Below are 21728 nucleotides of genomic sequence, written 5' to 3' on the forward strand. Positions count from 1 at the left end.
TACCCGAGGGTTCTGTTGACACATCGTCCAAGAAGAGGATAGAATAGCTCTCAGTCCAGCAGAATATAACTGCAACCATATTAAATTTATTAAATTTTAAAAATAAAAAATGTATCTTTGAGAATGGGCTATTACCAGCCATGGAAACAAAGAATAAGGAGCAAATATCAGCATTTTCCATTCATAAAGAGGTTGCTCTGGCCGGGTGTTACCATATTTTGAAGCAAGATGAATTAGCTTATCTAGTTAGATGCCATTAAGTATTTGAATGATATTATTAACTTCCTTTGCTCTCCTTCTGTTCTCACAAAGCTATCTTTACATTATAACTTGACTTTTTCCTTTTTCAACAGAGAGGATACACTCATGTAAGAACTTGCTATTTTGGTCTTCTTAAGCAGTGATATATGATCCTATTTACAAAGCAGAAATAGAAGCACAGACATAGAGAACAAACACATGGATACCAAGGGGGAAAGGGGGTGGGTAGGATGAATTGGAAGATTGGGATTGACATATAACACTATTGATACTGTGTATAAAATAGATAACTAATGAGAACCTACTGTACAGCACAGGGAGCTCTACTCAGTGCTCTGTGGTGACCTAAATGGGAAGGAAGTCAAGAAAAGAGGGGATATGTGTATATATATATAGCTGATTCACTTTCCTGTATGGTAGAAACTAACACAACATCATGAAGTAACTATACTCCAATAAAAATTTCTTTTAAAAGGCAGTGATAGTTCTCCATGTAGATGAACCCATCCCCATTCTGATTTCACACATCAGTCTTGTGAGCTTGGTTAATGGCAGTTTGGTCCTGAGAAATTGACTTGTTCTTAGATGGTAACAGAGTCAGATTTCTGAGTATGCAAACCTAAGGAGAGATTCTGGAATCCAGGTGATATACCGAAGCATAGTCCTCCAGGAGAGCTGGTGGGAGAAAACCCTTCTAAGACATTTGTTTCTCTACACTAACATCTCTCATTGGATATGAGTTTTTTCTTATTTCCTTTTTCACATTTACAAGCCTTCATCTAATGTATTATTATAAGTACTTTGTGGGCAGATACCATTTATTTTCCATAGCACCTATCAAATTGCTCTAGACATATTGACTACTGAAAATAAAATTAAAATTTTAAGTGTTTTTATAATTTTATTGATATGAATTTGAGCAGAGCATTATTTGCTTGGCAGCAAACTTTATATTTGATAAGCACTATCCATTCATTTATTGAATTCTCTTGTGCTGGAAATTAAAACCCCAAGGGGCAGGGTATCACTATAAATAGGATATACTTTCAAGATTTTGTACTTTAACTAAAAGATATTCGCTAAAAATTAAAAAACTTTCTGTACTGTAGTTGAATGCTTTAGTGGAATTAACATTCATGGGAAGCATGGTTGTTATGTACCCTCAAAGAACAGATTGCCCATCACATGCTCTGTTTGTGATGGGATATTAAAGACCAGCTCTCATAATTTTCCACTCTACATTTATTGATTTGTTTCTGCTGACAGAATATTGGAAATGTAATTAAATGTTTGGCTTAATTAAAATGGAAAATAAAGCTTGTTCTGAGAAATTCAGTGTAACCACAAAATTGGCAAACATGATTATGTATCACAAAGGCATGTACACTGATTTTCTACATGTATGTGTTTTTTTCTAATAAACAAATATAATTATATTTGCATGTTGCCCAATTCTCAAAGCAATCTGGCATTTTCATTATAAATGTTGTATATCCAGAGCTCATATAAAGTTTAAAGTATTATTTATATATGAAAATTAGTCAAATTTTGCCTATCAAATTGATGGTATGTGGTATGGATTGAAAAACTCACAAAAGATATGTCTACATTAAGCATAAGCCAAATTTTTTTTGAAAAGGGCTAGATAGTAGGTATTTTCAGCTTTGTGGGCCATATGGTCTCTGTCAAACCTACTCTATTCCACTACAGCATGAAAGTAGCCAAAGACTGTAATCAAATGGGCATGACTGTGTTCCAATAAATCTTTCTTTATGGACACTGAAATTTGAATTTCATATAATCACATTTCACTATACATTCTTTCTTTGATTTTTCTTAACCATTTGAAAAATATTAAAAAATATTTGTCCACATACCATACCAAAATATGTGGAAGGCCAATTTGTCCTGTAAGCCTTAGTTTGTAGACAAATTATCTACACACACACACACACACACACACACAAACACACCACTATTTCCACTAAGGTACTTCACTTCAAATATTCAGTAAACATCTTTGATCTCAGCTCCTGCTACTTTTTGCCTTGCTAATTCTGATCTATTCACTCTGATATTTTTTTTCTTCCATGAACACTTACTATATTGTTTCTCTATCTTGAGTCATCCTTAAAAATTCCTTCCACATTCAATGATTTTATGGATATCTAACTGTATTTTTCTCAGCATTTAAATGTATTCCATTTTTTATAAAATCATTTATTTATTCAACAAATTTGTCATGCACAGATCAGTTAAATACTGATCTACTGTGTCTTCATGGAAAGATTTCTAAATCAACACTCTAATCTTTAAGTATTTACTCCTAGAAACGGTTGTTGGTATATATCAGATTAGAATCAGGATTTATTTTTGTTCCAAATGGTTAGCCAATTAACCTTCTGTAGTTAATAAATGATAACTCTTTGGTTTTCTAATTTTCAATGGCACTTTGTTATATAGTAAATTTTTATATCTTCTGTATATATTTCTCACATTGTTATTGGTTACATTGAATCATTTACTGATGTATAAGCTACATTTGAAATTTACACTCAAAATGTAATTGATGTTTATAGGTCAATTCAATATGACTTATCTTTAAATTTATTTATTTATTTATGGCTGCATTAGGTCTTCGTTGCTGTGCACGGATGTTCTCTAGTTGCGGCGAACGGGGGTTACTCTTTGTTGCAGTGTGCGAGCTTCTCATCGCGGTGGCTTCTCTTGTTGCGGAGCACAGGCTGTAGGGCACGGGGGCCCAGTAGTCGTGGCTCGCGGGCTCTAGAGTGCAGGCTCAGTAGTTGTGGCGCATGGGCTTAATTGCTCCGCGGCATGTGGGGTCTTCCCAGACCAGGGTCTGAACCCGTGTCTCCCGCATTGGCAGGCGGATTCTTAACCACTGCACCACCAGGGAAGTCCCAGTATGACTAATCTTTTTCAAAACTGTCTTGGTATCGCCAGTGAATCAATCTTGAAATGAAATTGACATTATCTGCCAATTAAAAAAAAAATTCCATTCAAATTTTGGTTGTGGTTCTGTAAAGTTCTTAACATGTTTAACTGAGAATTGACATTTTTAATTTCTCATCAAATAAAGTGCATCTTTTAGGTCCTTTGAAACAATTTTTAATTTCTTCTTATAAATGCAGCATGTTTTTTCTAAGTTAACTTTATAAAATGCTTTTGTTGCAATTTTGAAAAGAAACAGTTAAATGCATTTTATTTTATGTTTGTACTAGAAATGTATAGTATTCAAGAAATTATTCATTATGCAACGGATTTATCATGCATATAGCAGCTAAGTACTGTGTTTCATGGAATATGTCTAAATCAATACAATGTCTTTAAAGTCATGGTAATGATTAAACAGACAATTAAAATAGTTTATTTTTTTAATTATAAAATTCTATGTGCTAATTGAGAAATATATGGAAACAGTGAAGTAGGAAAAGAGAAAATTAAAAGTAAATTCATAGTTCATCAATCTGAGCATTAACCCTTATTTGCTTCCAATGTTAATTTTTAATGGATATTTCAGTTGCTGTTAGTTGAGAAATTATAGGTATTCTCATGGTCAAAAAATTCCAACAGTTCAAAATGTTTAAGAAAAGCTCTTCCACCAGTCAGAATGGCCATCATCAAAAAATCTACAAACAATAAATGCTGGAGAGGGTGTGGAGAAAAGGGAACCCTCTTGCACTGTTGGTGGGAATGTAAATTGATACAGCCACTATGGAGAACAGTATGGAGGTTCCTTAAAAAAGTAAAAATAGAACTACCATACGACCCAGCAATCCCACTACTGGGCGTATACCCTGAGAAAACCACAATTCAAAAAGAGTCATGTACCACAACGTTCATTGCAGCTCTATTTACAATATCCAGGACATGGAAGCAACCTAAGTGTCCATCAGCAGATGAATAGGTAAAGAAGATGTGGCACATATATACAATGGAATATTACTCAGCCATAGAAAGAAACAAAATTGAGTTATTTGTAGTGAGGTGGATGGACCTAGAGACTGTCATACAGAGTGAAGTAAGTCAGAAAGAGAAAAACAAATACCATATGCTAGCAAATATATATGGAATCTAAAAAAAAAAAAAAAAATGGTTCTGAAGAACCTAGGGGCAGGACAGGAATAAAGATGCAGGTGTAGAGAATGGACTTGACATGGGGAGGGGGAAGGGTAAGCTGAGATGTAGTGAGAGAGTGGCATGGACATATATACACTACCAAATGTAAAATAGATAGCTAGTGGGAAGCAGCTGTATAGCACAAGGAGATCAGCTTGGTGCTTTGTGACCACCTAGAGGGGTGGGATAGAGAGGGTGGGAGGGAGATGCAAGAGGGAGGAGATATGGGGATATATGGATATGTATAGCTGATTCACTTTGTTATAAAGCAGAAACTAACACACCATTGTAAAGCAATTATACTCCAATAAAGATGTTAAAAAAAAAAAAGAAAGAAAGAAAAGCTCTTCCTCCAAGTCCCACTCCCCAGAGACTTTCCTATTTTTAATTTTTCTGGTAGAGGATACTGTTATATATTTTATATTCACAACTTAAAAAAATTTATCTGTCAACTCTCCACCATTGAGAGATAAGGGATTTAACCCACTTAAACCACCTATTTCCTCCTTAGTTCTGCTAGTCTATGATTTTATGGCTTAAAATAATTAAATTTCTCTTTTTTGATTTCCCAAATCTAGTTTGTATCTGTTGATGTCTTGTCCACCTTTCATCTTGCCCCTCCAATTTTGCTAAACATATTATTTTGTGTGTTATAAGTTATTTGGATTTACATTGATTTAACATCTAATTTTTTCATGCTTTGTACGTTTATTAAAAGGACAAATCAATAATTTCAGTCCATTTGTGAAATCCTGTATCTTTGAAATTGTTGCTCAAAGAACCGTCTTCCAAATGTTAAGGTCTAATAGTAATTTCTGAAACTTGTCTAGTCATAAGAATAAATTAATGGAAGTTTTTTAAATATCCAGATTCCTAGGCATTTACCTTAAATCAGAGGAATCTGATTTAAGTGGTATAGGGAGTCCTGAATTTAGTCTTAAAATCAGGAAAGCTTACCTTAATGATCACTTTGTCTGGATCTACTCCTTAACAAGTATGTCTTGATTTCTTGTGTCAGTGTCTTCCTTTTGTTTATTATTCATTTGTCATTCTTTTTCATTTGGTTATAGTATGATCTTAAAATATACAGGTGTAGATAAAATTTCTTCACTTTCTCATGTTCAAATATATTCATCTTGCTATTATCTTTGATAATACAGCAAACTACAAGAATGCTAGATTCAAACATCTGTTTCAAATAGGCTCTGCTATCTCTGAATATTTACTGCTGGTGAGAAATCTAATGCCAGTCAGGTTTTCAGTTATAAATAGATAACCTACTTTATTGTTTTGTTTTGTTTTGTTTCCTATCTGGGAGTCTTTAGAATTTTCTCTTTAGCCTGGCATTTTAAAATTTCATCAGAAATTTTCATGTGTATTTTTAAAAATTATTTTCAGTTAGAAGTTTTTACTTCGTTTTATTGAGGTATAATTGGCATACAGCACTGTATAAGTTGAAGATATATGGCATAATGATTTGACTTACATACATCATGCAATGATGACCACAGTGGATTAGTGAACATCCATCATCTCATGTAGATAAAAAATTAAAGAACTAAAAGAAATAAATTTTTCTTGTGATGAGAACTCTTAGTATTTATTCTCTTAACTTTCACATGTAACATGCAACAATATTAATTATATTTATGTTGTACACAGCATCCCTAGTACTTATTTATCATATAAATGAAAGTTTGTACCTTATGACTACCTTCATCTAATTTCCCCACCCCCCCCCCCTTGCCTCTGAGAACTACAAATCTGGTCTTTTTTTTTATGAATTTGTTTGTTTTGAAGTATAACTGGCCTACAACACTGTTAGTTCCTGGTACACAAGAGTGATTCAGTATTTCTATAACTTTCAAAATGATCACTAGGATAGGTCTATTTACCAACTGTCACCATACAAAGATATTGCAAAATTTTTTACTACATTCCCCGTACTGTACATTTCATCCCCGTGATTCATTTATTTTGCAGCTGGAATTCTGTACCTCTTAATCTCCCTCGCTTATTTTTCTTCTTTCCTCACTCCCCTCATCTCTGGAAACTATTGATACTCACTTATTCTCTGTATGTATAATTCTGTTTCTGTCTTGTTTGATCATTTGTTTTGGTTTTTAGATTCCACATATAAGTGAAATCATACAGTATTTGCCTTTCTCTGCCTGACTTATTTCACTTAGCCTAATACCCACTAAGTCCATCTATGTTGTCACAAATGGCAAGATTTCATGCTTTTTTATGGCTGAGTAATATTCAGTTGTGTGTGTGTGTGTGTATCACATCTTCTTTATTTGTTCATGTATAGGTTGCCTTCATATCTTGGGTATTATAAATAATGCTGCAATGAACATAGGCATCCATATATCTTTCCTAATTAGTGTTTTTGTTTTCTTTGGAAAAATATCTAGGAGCAGAATTGCCGGATTGTATGGTAACCTGTTTTTAATTTTTGGAGGAACTTGCATACTCTTTTCCACAGTGGCTGAACCTAGTTACATTCCCATCAACAGTGTGTGAATGTTCCTTTTTTTCCACATCCTCACAAACATTTATTTTCTTTTTGATAGCCATTCTGACAGACATGAGGTGATAGCTCATTGTCATTGATTTGCATTTCTCTGATGATTAGTGGTGTTGAACATTTTTTCACCTGCCTGTTAGCCATTTGAATATCTTCTTTGGAAAAATGTCTATTCAGGTCTTCTGACCATTTTTTAATTGAGTTGTTTGTTTTTTTGATGTTGAGTTCTATGAGTTCTTTGTATATTTTGGATATTAATCCCTTATCAGATATATTATTTGTAAATATCTTCCATTCATTAGGTGACCTTTTTGTTTTGTTGATAGTTTCCTTCATTGTGCCGAAGCTTTTTAGTTAGTTGTAGTGTCACTGATTTATTTTTGCTTTTGTTTTCCTTGACTGAGGACACATATCCAAAAAAATACTGCTAAGACCAATGTCAAAGTGTATACTACCTATATAATAGTTTTCTTCTAGAACTTGTATAGTTTTAGGTATTACATTTAAGTCTTTAATCCATTTTCAGTTTACTTTTGTTCTTGGAGTGAGAGGGTAGTCCAGTATGGTGTTGGGAAAATCGAACAGCTACATGCAAAAGAATCATTTACTGAAGTGGCTGACTTTTCTCCATTGTATATTCTTGCCTCTTTGGTCATAGCTTGACCATATGTGTTGGTTCTTTCTGGGTTCTCTATTCTGTTCCAATGATCTATGTGTCTGGTTCTGTGCCAGTACCATAGTGTTTTGATTACTATACCTTTGTGATATAGTTTGAAATCAGGGAGCATGATACCTCCAGCTCCATTCCTCTGTCTCAATATTGTTTTTGTTATTCAGGGTCTTTTGTGTTTCCATAAACATTTTAAAACTATTTGTTCTAGTTCTGTGAAAAATGTCATTGGCATTTTGATGGGGATTGCATTGAATCTGTAGATTGCCTTGGGTAGTATGGTCATTTTAATAGTATTCTTCCAATCCATGAGCATGGTATACCTTTCCATCTGTTTGTGTGATCTTTCAATTTCTTTCTTTCCATGTGTCTTATAGTTTTATAAGTACAGATCATTTACCTCTTTAGATTTATTCCTAGATATTCTATTATTTTTGAGGCAATTGTAAATGGGGTTGTTTTCCTAATTTCTCTTTCTGATTTTCCTTTAGAATTTAATGGAGTATTTCAAGTTAAAGATTTGTTTTTTTCCTGATCACAGGAAATTTTTATTTATTTTATTTACCCTTCAAGTTTTTCTTTTTTCTTTTCTTTCTTTTTGATATACCACCTGTTCATTTTTATACTGGTATGGTCTTTGTAGTCTCTGTAGTCACTTCTTTAGTGTGTTAAATTTCTCAGGCTTCTTCTGGGTGATCAATGTATTCTTTAATATGGCCATTCTGTTATCCAGCCCACCTGTTTTTTTCTTAATTTTTAAGTGTATTCCATCCCAAAGTGCTGTCTATTCATTTTCAAGGTTACTACTTGTTCTATCCTAGATTTTCTTACTTCTGATTTTAGTTTCCCTCAAATGCTTCCTAATTCTTGAATAGTCTTTTCATATTTATAAAAAAAATAAAGTTGATTAATGTATAAAACATTAGGTTACTCTACAGTTAAGTTATTCTTTCCTATCTACCTTTCCCTTCAGAGGGAGGGCTGACTGAAGTAATTTTGTGAGTGGAAGAAGATGGATATTTAGGCCTTCCTTTAGTTTTCACATATGTGGAGAAAACAGGACAGGTCAAGGACATGTTCAATTGACAAAATATGAGGATTTGATTCTGATGTGATAGTCACTCTGTCCTCTTTGTGAGAAACAGGAGATACCTTAGGAGGCTGTCGTTGGAGTCCTGGTGAGAGAGGATTGTGGCTTGGACTAGTGAAGATATTGAAAGGCAATCCAGCCAGATTTAGAACACATTATAGACTTGTTGATGGATTAGAAGATTAAAAGTGCAAAATGAAGGACAATATCTAGCACATTGGATTGGGAGCAAAAGTGAAGTGGTTGACATTAAATAAGAGTAGACTTATCTTTGTAATAGGAAAGATTAAGAATATGAGTAGAATATATTAGATGCAAGCAGTTTCGATTTTCTGACAGGAAGAAAATAGTTATTTTGTGTTTATTTCTGTTTTTTAAATGGAATTGATATGAGGTCATTTATTGACAAACAGAAAAAAAAAGTGTTGTAGAATAAAGAGATAAGATGTTTAGAAATGGTCATCATAGAATATTTTTTTAAAAAGTTTGGAAATACAGTACAATTACTAGGAAAAGCCAATTGTCCATTTGAAATCCGTGTTTTAAATTTAACGTCAGAACATTTTATAAAGTAGTGTGATATTCCTCCAGCAGGTTAAAGCTGTAATAAAAAATTCTTATTTTCAACTTCTACCCAGGACCCTCCAATACACACTCACACACTCAGACACACAAAGCCACATACTATTATTTATATATGTTGTAATTTTCATAAAAGTTTGCAGATTTACACAACTTTTGTAGTCTTGAGGCACCTTTTCAACTTCTTAAACGTCAAAAATAATTGTTTGAATCCTTGACAGTGGTGTTAATGCACATTCATCTTTCTTTCCACATCCTGCTGTATAGATGTTAAAACTGATTTTGGACAAAATCAGTCATAATTATGTAGAAGCAACACCAATAATGTCCTAAAATAATTAAGTTCACGATGACTTTGCAGGAAACAAACCCAAAAAGTGAATTGCTTCTTTTTGCTTGCATTCCTTTTCTGACTTTTTCTCTGTTTCACATACTCACTGTTGTGCTCTATAGGTTCTGTGATTGGCAAACCAATCCCCTTTATCTCCAAGCTCTGATTTTTGTCCTCTGGAAATTTGAAATAGAGAAAATCTATATCTTCCCTGAACAGATTGTGGATGGCAGCAGATCCCTTCTTTAGTCCTGCCTTTCACTTTTCAGAGATGTGGGTAATCTCAGTAGCGCAAGATGTCAAAAAATGAACCCTATTGCTATCACCCCAAATCATACCCTGTTTTTCTTTTGTAATTTTTCTCTTCCTTGTTGCAGTCACTCTTAACTTAGTCACGTTTAGGAAGATGCCATTTATATACATAGCCTTTGGTAAAATCATAATAGTAACAGAGAGGTTGTGTCTATTTTTTGTAACTAATTGAGTACATACTGTATTACCAGATACTGTAATAGGTAAATTACACAAATTACCTTCTTCAATGTCTGTAATCAGCACAACTTCTCCTCCAGAAATGTGCTATTTATTGTACCATCAAAAGATGTACTGAGAGCCAGTGCTTATCAATGTCAACACACTAAATAAGTGGCAACGCCAGAATTTGACCCAAATTGGTCTCTATCTAAGATCTAAGCATTTGTTTTTAACTTTCCTTGGGAAAAAAAAATAATGACAAGGATTTTACAGTAAACAAGTCTAATATACAATACATTTAGTAGTTGATTAAATGGGGTCAATGCTGTTTTAATACAAAAATTGTATCATTGGATCCCTCTTGGGTGAGAGTAAAACTCAAAACACAGTTGAAATGTACTAGAAAGATTTGGGAGACTTTAGAAAGGAGAAGTTCTGGCTTAAAGAATATGGTGAGAAAACCATCAGTGTCAATAATGACTAGTTAGTAAGGATAGGCAAAACACGCGGTTAGGGACAATACATATAAACCTGCCAACTATAATATATGAGTATTGGCTGCTTGAGGAATCTTTAGATAGGCAAAGAAGGGCAATGACGGTTCCTTTCTGGCAGTGACTTGTGGCCTACATTAATGTTTTAGTAGGACTGCAATATTCTGATAATAATCTAACAGTACCTATAGTTTAATGTGGCTACTCTAAGGGCCAAATACCGAGCAAAACAATGAATTTAAAGCCTGAATTTTCACTGCTCTCCTGAGCCTGTCCCATAATTCTCACAGCCTATGGTGACCAAAAACACTGGGCTTATACAACGCAAGAGCCCTACAGAGAAATTATTTCAGCCTACCACACACAGTTGACTTGCAGTCAAAAAGGAAAAGAATAATAACATAAAGCACCCAGAGATCCAGGTAAATGAAGTCCCTTTTGATCTAACCAGTCTTCCTAGAGTCCCAAATTAACACTGGCAATATGAAATTTATTTTGGACACACTTTTCTAGACAATACTTCAGAGACATTGTTCTCTTTTTAGCTTGTTCTGTTCTTGATGGGGTCGATGGCCTCTATAAATGTTTGTTTGAGTTCAAAATAATCAGGCTTTCTGTGATGATGCAAGTTTTCTTTCAAAGTAGCAATATAAATAACCTTTAATATATAGCAGCTACCTTTACTATTGTGCACTCAAACACATATACACCCACACATTCAGGGTAAGAGAAGATGATAGAGCTCACATTTCAATTTATTGCTTTCTATATACTCTCTAACTTATGATTAATTATACATGCATACTACTTGGAAATCCTTTTATAAACAACTCTGAATAAGCAAGAAAATGGTAAAGTATAACTAATCACACATTCCCAAATGAAAACCAAGCTTCTCATGCATTAAAATTAAAAAAAAAAAAATTGCCAGTTTTGCATGCTGTAGACTATGCAAATCTCTACTGAGTTAATTTGATCTATTTTTAGTCAGAGATTTTTTTCCATAGTGACCACACTATCATTGAGTTTCCAATTTTTACACTGGCAGCCTTTGTACACATGAGAGAAGTTTTGTTTACCAATAAGCAATATAAAATTCAATTTACTTCTGCTTTGATGTTTATGATTTCTCTCTTTTTACTAACTTGGGGTTTGTTTTTTCTTTTTTTAGTTCCTTTAGGTGTAAGGTTAGGTTGTTTATCTGAGAAATAATATTTTAAAATCATATCAATTTGAGATTTAGTTGTGTTTTTCTAATCATCTCTTCTGACTTCTGTTAAGTACAATCTCTCTCTTCTCCTCTCCTCTCCCATTTCTTCCTTCCTCTCTCTTTCTCTCACCACCTAGGATGTCTTTATCATTGATCCTGTAGAAACTTTTCTTTTGTCCTTCAGGGGCTGTAACAGCTTTTATTATTAGTGTATTGTCTGTAGATGACTCATAAAATTATGTCTTTCACTCAAAACTATTTCCCAAGCTGCAGTTTCACGTTGCCAAGTGACTCTTATATAACTCCTCATGGTGTCTAGCTAAGATCTCAACATCAGCATAATTCCAGTCTGAATCTATAATATTTCCAACCAGATATTATTTTCTTTCTTCTTCCTACTAATTACAGCATCATTTTCTTCAGGACTAAGCTTGACAATTCTGATTCATTCCTAGTTGCATTATATTGTAGTTAATTATTTCTCTAAATATCTATATATGTACCTTTCTCTTTTCTATTCTTATACCAAGTTAAAGGCATTTATTATATCTTTCTGGATTATAACTATAATTGTGCAAAATTAATTATTAATTAATTATAACTATAATTGTGCAAAAGCTTTATTATCTTGCAATTCAGCGTGCAGAGTGATAATTAACCACCATGTATTCAACCAGTATATTTTGGTCACCTATTAAGTCTTAGAAAGCTTAGGCAAGTGTCCCTGCCAGACCAACTCCTTTCTTACATTGGGCGCCTGCTCTGATTTTTCTGCTCTGGCACTTAAAGTGCAAAAGCTGTCACCTGGCATGGAAGTTAAGCACTCATGGTAACTGACAGTCATCCTACCTGCCTAAATAGCAAAAGTGTAGGCAAGAGATGATGGTGGAATATGGTAGACTATAAAGAGGAAGAACTTGAGATAGAGCTCAGTGGATGGTTTAATTATTAATAAAGCAAGATGAGTTGAACTTGGATCTACTGTATTGATGGTAGTGGTGAGAAAGGCTGCTTCATGAGCATGCAACTGCTATAATCCCACAGGCTTCCACATTCAGAAAGGCCCCGTGTTTGGTTTAATGCTTGTCATGGCCGTCTTGAAAATCTTAATGTTTAACAAATCCCCATATTTCCTAACAAATCTCCATATTTTCATTTTTCACCCTTCATCAGATTGTGCAGCTCGTCATGGAGGTGAGGACAAACATCAAAGCTAATGTCAGGATTCTGTTTGGACAACTGTGTGTGTGTGTGGTATTAAAAGTAATTTACCAATTTAGTAATATATGAAAAACACTGTCCATATATAGCTTATAGAATCTGTTGTGTTGCATTGCATTTTAGTGGTTTCTTTCTAGTGTTTTGGGGGTTTTTTTGTTTTGTTTTTTTGTTTTGTTTTACTTAAAGCCAGAGAATCTGCCTTACTACTTTGCAATCCATCAATGGAACTTATATCAGTACTTGCTATATGAAACTCTGTATGTATTTTCTGAATAAATCTCTTCATGCACACATGTATACTTACATGTTTACATTCATATATACACATATGTATATATGTATAATTATATATATATGTATGTATACATCTATTATGTTTATAAATACAAAATTTTAAACATATAGAAATTTATAAGCATATACACACACACCTTTTTCTGGCTAAATGTGGGAAGTGTAGAAACTTGTGTTGAACTCAATTTTCTAAATGTCTTCTGATCATTAAAACAACTTAAGTCCATTATATCCTCAATTAGCAATAACATGCTAGGAGAATGGATATGGAGAGAAAATTATGAGAAGAAAACAGGGAAGCAGTCAATAAACGTTCTAGTAATCACATGAATAGAAATTAAAACAATGAGATAATAATTTTTAGCCATTGAATAAGCAAACTGAAAAAGAAATGTTCTTGCTCAGAGTAGTGAGGAACCAATTAAACTTCTACTCTTCTCTCATGTGCTGGGGAACAATAACATAATCATGTGTTTTAAGAAATATTCATAAATTGTATTAGTAGTTCCACATCCAGGAGTCTATTCAAGTGCAGTAGTCAGAGATCCAGGAAAAGAAGCATTCATAGAAGCATTATTTATAATATTCCAAACTTGGAAACAACATCAATGTTCAGTGACAGGGAGAAGATTAAATAAAGTATTATCAGTACATATATGCTTTGCAATATAACGTTGGTGTTTTATTGAAAATATTTAATAAGTGTTTTAATTGCATAGAAAAAGCTGAAATACTAAAATTTAAAAGACAAGATATATGCATCAGTTTTCAAAGTGTCTTATATGGTGTTCTCAGGGAAAACATTGGTAATAGTAAGTTTAAGAGTTAGTGAACTGAATTACTTTGCTGAACACCTGAAACTAACACAATACTGTAAGTCAACTATACTTCAATAAAAAAAAAGTTAGTGTATACCACCGTTCTGTCTGGGATGGTCACAAATGTACATTAGCAAATTAAATATACTTCTGAAAAGATGAGAGATTTGGTTAACCAGAAGTTCTGACTAATTGAACATTAAATAACTCTTGTTTTTATAAATCGAGGTTATAGAATGATTTTTAAATATTTGTCTCTTTTCTGGCATTGTAAATATTATATACTGTGTGCAATATAATATTTCTTTGATAGTTAAGAATCTTACAATACTTCAGGGTCACTGAAATGTCAATTTTCATTATGTAACACCAGAAAGGTAAATACAGATAGATATGGGAGGTTGAACTGAGTGAGCGAATGTCCCCAGGACATCCCATGGAAGCTATTTTTTTCTCTTTTAATAAAAAGCTCTTGGATAAGAGTTTATTTGTGATTTGACTTTTTCTGCTACAAAATGGAGTGCAGAAATCAAACACAATTTATTTAATGAACGCTTACTGAGCACTCACAGTTGAGATTCAACTAAACTTTATTCAAAGTATTTTATATGCCAGACCCTTTTGTACGTGTAAAACCCTTTAAGGATTTGCAAAATCTCCGTGTAAAGTGAGGGTGGTTCTGAGAATTACAAGTCAGCTAGCATGTACAGAGAGTAAAACACGCTGGTTAAGCACCTCTGTATTTAATGAGTTGTAGACAAGTATCTTAACCCTAGATCTTCCATCTCCAGTGCAGAGTTGTCTCCATTACACCCAGCTGCATTTGCACGTACCAGGTACTGGGTGTTCATTCCTAGCTAGCATTCAATTAGGAGACAGATATGTAAACATATAATGATAAAGGAAGCACATTTATATACAAGTTACTATATGCGCTGTTTTAAGTACATTATATGGTTTAAAATATTTAACCCTCCTTGGAAGCGTAAGAGATAGGCAATATTATGGACTTTTTACTGAAGAAGAAACTTCAATTTAAGCATATAGAATTGTGTAGCTTCCCAAGTTTGTTTGGTTCCAGATTCTATGTTCTCAACGACTCTGCCATGTTGTCACTAACCATACCACAATTTGTTAAATAAGATATTGACAGACTTTGAAAAGTATTTTATGGCCTCAAAAAGGTGTAGAGTCAGTCAAATCTATTGGAGCAAGGTGCTTACTCAGAAAAGGTGACCTTTGTTCTGACCCCTGGAGGATGGATAAGGTAGGGGCGAGATACAGGGGAGGAAAGGAGTGGAGGTTATCCCAGGGCTGAGGGAGAGAAAGGAGTTAGAGATATTAGTTTTGTCAACTGAATGAATGTATCATGATGCAGCTTACAAAAATATGAATTAATCTAGAAGTATTGGAATTAGCTAAGTCTTCTTAAAATGCAGTATACCAGGTACAGTCTCAATATTTTAGCATTAAGACCCTCACCACCCCCATGTCCATGCTTTGCTTTTATTAAGGACACTTGTTTACATTTACTTTTTTAAAGTTTATTTTGTGTTAGTTTTAGGTGTACAGCAAAGTGATTCAGTTATACATATAGCCATTCTTTTTCAGATTCTTTTCCCATACAGGTTATTACACAGCATTGAGTAGAGTTCCTTGTGATATACAGTAGGTCCTTGTTGATTATCTATTTTTCATATACATAGTAGCATGTATATGTTAATCCCAAACTCCTAATCTACCCCCTCCACTTTTCCCCTTTGGTAACCATAAGTTTGTTTTTGAAGTTGATGACCATATCACACAATTGATTTATACTAAAATTATTGTCAGTAGAAATCTCTAAGTCTTATTCATAAGTTTTCATTCAAAGACTTGTCTCCACGGCCATATTTTTAATACACTCCTACTTTTGGACCCAGCTGTAGTGTTTCTTCTTTGTTAGATTTGAGATAACATTTAAGTTTTTCAGGACCTTAAATTTTTTACCAGTTCTTCATCCTAATATACTGGCTTCCAGTATAAAATTCCTATGGACGACTTCAGTGTTCGTAGCATTAATAAAACCATGATCATGTTTGGAGTTAGAGCTCTGTGGCTTACTACCAGAAACTTTCCTCCAGGAGAGCACCTCCACGTTGTTAAATGTGAGAGAATGGGGCCTCAACCAGTTGCTACACCGAACAATTGTACTAAAATTCTCCACGTGGACTCTAATGAAATCACGAGAGATGATGAAGGCATATAGAAAGATCATATCGTGTACATTTCCCCTAGTTCCTGCCTAGCATATCTGTCATAGAAAGCAATAGAATTATTTTGAACTGAGTTTTATATGAATGGGATACAGACTCAGGCAATCTTACTATTTTCTTTCCTTACTGGTCCACTCATCTCTTTAATAAATCACCTTGTAACTTGGCCAGGTTTCACATTTGGTGCAATAATGTCTAATTTGTAGACTCCATGTTCAATCTTGTCTTAAGTTGGGAAAATATTTGCTTATCTCTCTTCTTACTGCACTATTTTATTTTTACCAAATCTTTAAAGTTTACCGACATTATTTCAGATATTAAAAAAAAAAAAATCCTGGCATGTACTTTGTGTGATCTTTGTCCAAAAATTAATCACTTCAAACTAGGGTCCACTAGTTAGTAAATTTTCTCTTATATTTGGAACCCAGTGTCCTTATTCTATCATGTATAGTGCAAAAAGTATCTATTTTATGGAAATAAAATATACGTACTATAGAAATTGAGGAGTTTTACTTTTCCCTTTGTCAGTTTTCAACACTGCCACATTAGATCCAAACAAGTGCATTGCTGCTGTTGTTGTTTTTTCATATTTTACATGCACTGAAGAAAACTTTAAAAAGGTGCATTTATTAATCTAATTATTATAGTAAAGAAGGCACTACTTTTTAAAATCAATTACACCTATAGTTAACTTTGAAATAGTTTTTTTTAATCTCTTTTTTATTTTCCTGCCTCAGTGTTTCCCCAGTATTCTGAGTGAGTAAAGGTTAACTTTATTAGGTCATTTTAAGAATATTATTAGAGATGATATTTTTTATCAGTGTAAATTTTCTTTTATTCTTTTAAGAAAAACATATAATCTGTAGTATTTGTCACCCAAGCACATAAAATAAATAGCTGCAAAGGAAATCATGTACTGCTTCATGTTTTACCAGCTGTTTTTCTTTACACAAATATCTGATCACTTTTTTTGTTATTAACGTAATTTCAATAATCATTTCAATTAAAATTCAATCATGGTACCATGTTTCTGTAGTTAATTGTTCTAAGTGCTGAATTATAATAAGGGATATTTATACATTTCATTTATGTTCCTTCTTTATTTATGTTTGAAAACATTGCATAGACTCCTGAGTTTCCAGGGTAAAACTGAGCATGAGATGACATCTAAAGAGACAATTTCCTGAGTCTGTCTCTCAGAGAATGATCACAGTCTAGCGTTACAATTTTATCTTTCCAGTTTCTATAGTCTGACCAGCATCAGTCTTGTGTTGGATGCTTCCCTGCCACCAGCAAAAATGATTCTTATAACTCTCCGAAGGTAACATAAGTGGGGACTTGGGATCAGAAACGTCCATGCTTTCAGTTTCAGAGATGAGCTCTGTAATATATTCTGCTGACTGATGCATTGTCCAGTTTCTTGAAGTTATCTTTGACATAAGGAGAAAAAAAGCACCTGTCTACAACCTGGCTTTCCTCAAGCAGTGTGTTCTGCATAGGTTCACTTACTTTCTCCTTTTTAACTTGAAAATAGAAGAGACACACTAAGTGGCTGACGGGCTTGCTTTTCTAGGACTAGGGAAAGTTGGTGCGGTTTCAGAATAGAAAACTTCGGAAGCCATTTAAATCCATTGTATGTTGCATCACTGGGTTTGTGGAGAATCTGAAGCCCTTAATCTGAGGGCAGTCTACTAGATATAAATCCTCCCTCGGTGAAGGGGTTCTTTTCCTAGAAATAGATTGTATTGTTTGGTGACCTGACAAATTCTTCTGCATGTCATCCCACTAAGGAGCAAGTGCCTGTTGACTTCCATTATGACTGTCTACTCGATGTGCTTGTTACGGTCTTATCCAGGGAGAACCACCAAGGAAGACTAGCAAGAACACATTGTATTCAAGTGTGTCCCTAGGATGCTCAGTGCTGGTGTCTCAGCAAAAGCTTTTGTAGCAAACTGACAAACATTTTATTGCATTCAACTAGAGTCAGCCAAATAAAAGAGTTAGGCTTCTCTAGAGAATGTCATCAGGTGAAACTTTTAAATTAAACTACATGACCCCTTAAAGACCAAAAGTTCCTCTTTCTATCGCCTTTATCTTTCATAACTATTCCTTTCTTTGTGCTCCCAGGGCTTCATCAAAACAGGAAGATTTGAAATGGATGCTTTTCAATAACCACAAATGAATACGATTTTATGTCTGGTTACTATGCAAGGGAAATCTCATTTGAATCAGAAACTGCATGAGAGAGAATGTACAAAACATAATACAACATTGGCTTGTTATTTCTGATGCTATTGTTTCCATACCACTTCTCCCTGAGAGTTCAGATTTTTGGAGATTTCCAAATTCTAATTGACTCCTAACATCTTCCTGAGGAGTAACAACGCACTTAAATGTGCAATTCCTTCACAATTAGAAAGAATCCAATCCATCAGCTGCTTTTGTTGTTTCTGTTGGTTTGTTTAATCATACACAAAGCAAATTAAATCTGTCCACATTTCACATCAGTCAAGCCAAATAAAGGTAGTCAAATGTAACTCTAGTTGATTCAAAACATCCTTTCTTTAAAATTGCACAGATTTTCATTTAATCTGTGCAGAGAGGCTCTGCAGTGAGGATTAGTGTCTAGATTTTAAAGAGAAGCCTCCTTAGAATCAGAGAATGGAAACAGCTTACACAGGTTCTGATATAGAGGAAAGTCTGAGACAGAATTTGAATCCACGTCTTCTGGCCTTTTCCCTCTATCACACTAGCTTGTGAGCATTTATAGTATCAACTAACCAGAGCAAGTAATCCTGTCCTCTTTGAGGTTGGAATGACTGAGGGTCTTGTATAATTAATATATCTGCCAAGTGATCCTTGGAATAGCCATTCAATTTAGATAAACTCCTACACTTATTTACTACACTCCTTTAAATGGGGATGCTTGATGTTCTTAATGAGTGAGTGTGGGTGATTTTGTGTTGGAAGAAGGGGCTGAAGTCATTTCACATCAATTGTGAACATAGCCAGTCAGGCCTGAAATCCTTGTTATCAAAAGCTATGTACCTTACAAATCATTTAAATTTATTCCGGAGTAAGAAGAGATTAGAAGTTTTGTGTGTGTGTGTGTGTGTGTGTGTTTTTCTGGTACAAGCAAAGGGGGTAGGAACGGCATTGCGGTTCCTATTCATCCTCACAAACATATGCCGACCTCCAAGGGAAAGGTCTATCTCATATAAACCCTCCGTGCCTTGAGTGCTTGGGGGGAAGGCATTAAAGACCATCACCCAAGCTAAATCTCACGGCTATCACCGGACTATGCATCACTGATGAATGAGCCAGCAGTTGAATGTTTAGCAGGCTGTGACGACTTTGCACGGAAATAGGAAAATTTATTACCAGCCTGCCACATCAGTGCCTGCCCTGCCTGCTTTTCCTCTCGTTCCCTCCCGATGGCTACTCCCACTCCATCTGACAGTCAAACCCCTTCTGGCCCCCCGTTTCCCCTCCCCCGCGGAGAACTGACGGTCTAAACTGTCACGGAGTCCTGGCCGTCATTTTTCAAGAGCAACGATACTAAAGATGAGGCCGCCGGTCCAGGTTTTTTGAATATTTTAACTCTGTCATTAAGGGCATTGTTTTCCCCACGACCTTGCTGCGAGGGGGCTAAAGGGTGTCCCGTTCTGTGTGCCGTGGAATTTCTGCAGCCCCCGAAGTATGTTAAGATGGGGGCGGCGGCGGGGAGGAGACAGAGGGAAAGGCAGCGGACGGACGGGAGAGCCGGGGAGGCGAGGAAGGAGGAGAGACAGGCAAGGAGAGGATCAGGCGGGCTGGCCGTGCCAGCCAATCAGAGGCGCGCTCGGGAGCTGCCGCAGCCGGAGCCGCGGAGCCGGGGCTCGCAGGAGCGCGGAGCCAGCCCGGGGCTCTCCGAGGACCCGCGCAGCGGGCGCAGGCACCGGCGAAGTCCCCTCCGTGCTGCTCGTAAATTAAGTTCCTTTCCGCCAATGAGGGCAAGTCAGCCAAGGTAAGGCTTCAATTCATGACACTTTACTGTGGAGTGACATTAAGATTTTCGTGCAATGGGGCTGCTCACCCGGTTCTGAGTCAAAACAATATTTGGTGAAATCTTCCTCTCTGGGTTGGTTTCACAGGATCTGCTGTGAATGGGAAAGTTGGAGCTAATGCTTCGTGAGCCTTATCGCTTGTATACCTTAAAAAAAAAAATTTTTTTTCTTATCCAAGAATGTTGCCATAGAGCCTATGGCATGTGAGTGTGATAACACAGCCGAATCTCTGTTTATGTTTATCTGTGGATGTACTGTTATCTGCCCTGCCCGTGAAGAAGTTGGAAGGATACTATGCAAGGCGCATTTGAATTGTAATGCCATGATAATAAGCTGTCATTTATGTCTGTCTGTAAAAGTGAGGGAAAGCATTGTCAGAACGGAAACAGGGACGTTGAAATTGAAATTTCCATAGTGCTTTTTAATTATTGCCTTTCCAGTAACCTCTGAAATTACATGATCTGAGCACTGAAGCTGCAGCAGGGCAAGGCTCATTTTCTCTTTTCTCTCTTGCATTTATTTATTTTTTCCCCATGAAACGCTTCCATAAATGCTTATTAAAGCTTAAGATGAAACTTTTTCTTCTTTCAAAGGGCACTATAAATGATGAATGAAAAGGAATTAGGTAGCCTCCTGTGCCCAGCAAAACATTTAGTATATGCCCTTTTGTTTGTTAACTCTGATTCATTTTCTAACTTCTTTAACTGGACTTATTTGAGTTTGGAAATAACAATTATTTTGTCTTAATTTTCATGTCTTTAAAACAAGATAAAATTATGCCTTATGCATGTTTGTGTGTGTGTGTGTGTGTGTGTATGTGTGGTGCGTACAAATGAGGAACTAGGAAAATCTGTCATGTAACAGGTGAAAAATAAAATTGTATTCCCTAATTATTAAAGTATTTCCTTATATCCATGCCTGCTGTATTTAAAGAACTTTCAGATTAATCAAGAAGAGTACATGCTCCTTGCTGTTTCCCTGCTAAAAATGAAGAAATACTAAAATGAAAATCTTAGCTAAAATTATTATGGTCTTTGGTTTGCTCAGGTGATGGCATCACTGCTTCGAGCTGAGAAAGACAGATCAGAGAAAGATCTTATTATGCAGCCAAAAAAACAAAAAACAAAAAACCTACAGGCTCTGACTGTGTTTTGGAACCTTTATTTTCCACTCTGGGATCACCCACAGATTGTTCAAAGCAGGGGGCTTTCCTTATGCAGTAATTGTCTGCTTCTGTTTCAGTGGTCTTGTCTTATCAGAGAAAATATTTAATTCTAAACCAAGAGTTAGAGGTCCAGACTAGATCTCGTAT

General features: G+C 35.1%; 1 protein-coding gene across 8 annotated transcripts in view; it reads left to right on the forward strand.

The window, feature by feature from the left end:
- Nucleotides 1–21728, forward strand: part of CDH18 (cadherin 18) — a 988723-nt gene that overhangs the window by 493916 nt on the left and 473079 nt on the right. The window contains exon 1 of one of the 8 annotated variants that reach the window (XM_082453746.1): nucleotides 8645–20376. The exons of the other annotated variants lie outside the window; for them this stretch is intronic. The gene's annotated coding sequence lies outside the window, so the exon portion shown is untranslated. Of the gene's footprint in view, nucleotides 1–8644; nucleotides 20377–21728 lie in introns of those variants that run through there. 8 annotated transcript variants of the gene reach the window in all.

Source organism: Balaenoptera physalus (genome assembly GCF_965194825.1).
Source record: "Balaenoptera physalus genome assembly, chromosome: 3".
Lineage (NCBI taxonomy): Eukaryota > Metazoa > Chordata > Mammalia > Artiodactyla > Balaenopteridae > Balaenoptera > Balaenoptera physalus.